The sequence below is a fragment of the Macadamia integrifolia genome, unplaced genomic scaffold (genome assembly GCF_013358625.1).
Source record: "Macadamia integrifolia cultivar HAES 741 unplaced genomic scaffold, SCU_Mint_v3 scaffold721, whole genome shotgun sequence".
NCBI classification, from domain to species: Eukaryota; Viridiplantae; Streptophyta; class Magnoliopsida; order Proteales; family Proteaceae; genus Macadamia; species Macadamia integrifolia.
In genome coordinates this window covers 275,784-278,906 of record NW_024870524.1, presented here as the reverse complement: position 1 = coordinate 278,906, position 3,123 = coordinate 275,784, and the positions used below count along the sequence as shown (strand labels likewise).

Here is a 3,123-nt window from a genome sequence, read left to right as displayed (position 1 = left end):
TCATCCAAGTTTATCGGCAAAGTACTCAAGAGCCATATTTTCTAACATTGGTGTTATTGAGGTTTTTGACATGCTTGGTTAGTGGGAGTTTTATGATCTCATTTAACCAAAGATATCATGGTGATAAAAGCCAAAGTTTAAAGGCTGTGCTTGTTAAGATTTATTAGCAGTGCTTGGCCAAGGTAATTGACGATATTTTGTCAGAATTTGTGATGTATGGTGGTATTTAGCCTATGTCCAAAGAAGTGGTGGTTTACCACAGGCGGTTTGCCAAAGTTTGTGATTTATGGTGGTATTTAACCTAAATCCATGGAAGTGGCAGTTAGTCATAGGCGGTATGCCAAAGTAAGATATTAATTCAAGAAAATCGCAGTTTGCCAAGTGTTGATTAATATCAAAGTTTTCTACCTGTGAGGTTTTCAAGGTAGGCTGATCTTTAGATCAAGAAAGGACCTATAAGGAGATCTATAGTTCATGTGATCACAGGTATGATATCAACTCATTATATATACGTTTCCAGGCGATTTGGATTGATAATTTTCTATTGTCTGTAACATTAGATAGTTATATGCCGTATATTGAGGTGTATTTTCTACTATTGTTCAACAGTAGAGATTATTGATTGGATCAAAGTTTGTTTGAGTGGTGTTCAGTCTTGGGATTATTTGGCCAGGAATCAATGGAAAGACATCAATCGGTATCAGTGTAGCCCAAGTGGGAGATTGTTAGGATTTTTATGTGGGCTTAACTGATACCGATTGATCCATTGGGCCCAAGCAATTATAGACCCACTCTGATTAGGAAACTCCTAGCTCTTTCCATTGTGAGAGTAGAATAGGGTTTTAGGGATTCTATTATAAATAGAATACTGACGGTCCCTGCAGCCATTACTTTACTTAATGCCTTATTGGTTTTGGGAGCACGGCTTTCTCACAAGAGCAAGTGCACAGAAAGAAAGGAAACCCTAGAGTAAGAGGCTGCAGAAGATCTCAGTAGAAGGACTCCACTTGCGTAGTTCGTCATTGTCATCTTCATGGGAGTAATGTTTAACCATATGGGACAGATGTTCATGATCTATATTCATGGGACACAGGTACTTCTTTATTCTCATTTATGGTTCATGTCATGGTTGTCCCATTGATTATTATAGATATGGTAAATCTATATGGTTATGTATTTTAAGATGGGATACTTTATTGTTCTTGGTTTAGGGACTACGCCTATGATTAATCTTTTATGATTGGTTGATGATTCTTGTATTCTAAACACTATAGGGTTATTCATATGTTTAATATGGTAAAGAATCCCCAACAAGTATTCTACTCAATTTCATTAATATATATCATATTTTATTTAATAATATAGAAAACTAATAAATTTTACTCATTGATAGGTACTTCGGAAAATTCAAGATCAAAGACTCAACTGAAATAATAACTGTGACAATCTTTGAGGAACTTGAAACACTTATAGGATGTTCAACAATTGAATATGCAAGATCATCAGAAAAGGTATAAATATTGAATGTTAGTTTGATTTTTATAATTATATTAAAAAAATTTATTATATTAATATATAGTAATAATAACAAATTTGTTTTCATGTGTTGCAGTACAAACAAAAATTGGATGTGTGCCTATCAAAGAACTATTATTTCTACTTCAAAATGGATTCAAAAAATGAAGGAAGTCGAAAATCAAGAAGCATTGTTATCGATACTATGAAAGAACGAAATGCGCAAAAAAGAAGCATCATAGATGTTGAGGACGATGAAGACAAAAAAGGAAAAAAAAATTAAAATAGAAAAAGATTAAGCAATACCATTTGATCTTTAGCCCAAAACAATTATTATTTGTTGCAGCAAATATTCATGGGTTTCTTCAAATAAATTTAAATTTTAAACTTATGTTACAAATGTAGGAGATTTAGATATTCTATTTCAAATAATCTCTCTTTTATTTCTATAAATTTAAGTTGTTGCATTCTTGATTTATCTCTAAAAATTTAAATGGAAAATCTCTCTCTCTCTCTCTCTCTCTCTCTCACACACACACACACACATAACGTAAGAGAAACAAATGAAACATTGATTTTAAGTTACTCATTTATGTTCTCACATGCATTTTCTCGACTCTCTCTCTCTCTCTCTCTCTCTCTCTCTCTCTCAACATAAGAGAACAAATGAAACTTTGAATTAATATTACTCATTTTTGTTCCCACGTGCATTTGCACGTGTATTTCTTACTAGTATATATATATATATATATATAAAAAGATGGATTCGATTGATGAGGTTGCCTAGGTTGGATTGTTATCAACCGAGATTGATAGTCAATATCATTCTAATCCATACCAATCCACTATTAAGGTAAAAGGATAAAATGGTCCAAAATACCTATTAAAAAAAGGGGCAAATTTATTCATTCCCAACCTATAATAATCCCAAGTTTTTAAAACCTGGCATAATCTATGTCTTCAATTTACTTTGGTAATTCAGTACATACTACGTATTAATCTGATCTCAATCCTTGGCCGATAATCTATCATTGGATTAATATAAGCAAATGATAATACGGTTAAAAAAAATCAAAATTTTTATTGACAATCAAAGGTATCTCTGCTCAGGCTGATCTCAATTGGGATTAGATTGATATCGACCCTGGCTGATCCCAAGACCGATTCAAATAGCAATAAAAAATTCAATCATTCAAGTTTCAGCCCAACCATTGAAGGTATAGAACAGAACCTTTAATTTGTATTATAAAGAAAGAATGGAAACAAATGTTGATTACAGGAAATAAATAACGGCTATCTTCAAGAAATTCAATCAACCAAAGCAAAACAATTACTAACTCCACTTGTCTTCCTACGACAAACAGGACAGGTTCCACTCTTCTGAAGCCACCTTGAAATGCACTCCTTTTGCTACTTATGATAACAAACTCCAACAATAACTATATCCCAATAATTTTCTAAATCTTCTAAACAAATATAGCAAACTTCACCAATTAAAGACTCTGATTCTAAATCAGAAGCTATCTCTTTATACCCAATCTCCAATCTCTCTTTCAACACCAACAATTTCTTTCTCATCTTTGGTGTGCAATGAGGATCAATAGCTTA

The 3,123-nt window shown here is 32.6% G+C and overlaps 1 long non-coding RNA gene across 1 annotated transcript; it reads left to right on the top strand.

Annotated features, from left to right (window-relative positions):
* Positions 1-1,378: 1,378 nt before the first annotated feature.
* On the top strand, positions 1,379-1,968 carry LOC122069812. Its single transcript, XR_006137544.1, has 2 exons — positions 1,379-1,511; positions 1,613-1,968. It is a non-coding gene; the product is annotated as an uncharacterized LOC122069812 (long non-coding RNA).
* Positions 1,969-3,123: the final 1,155 nt, after the last annotated feature.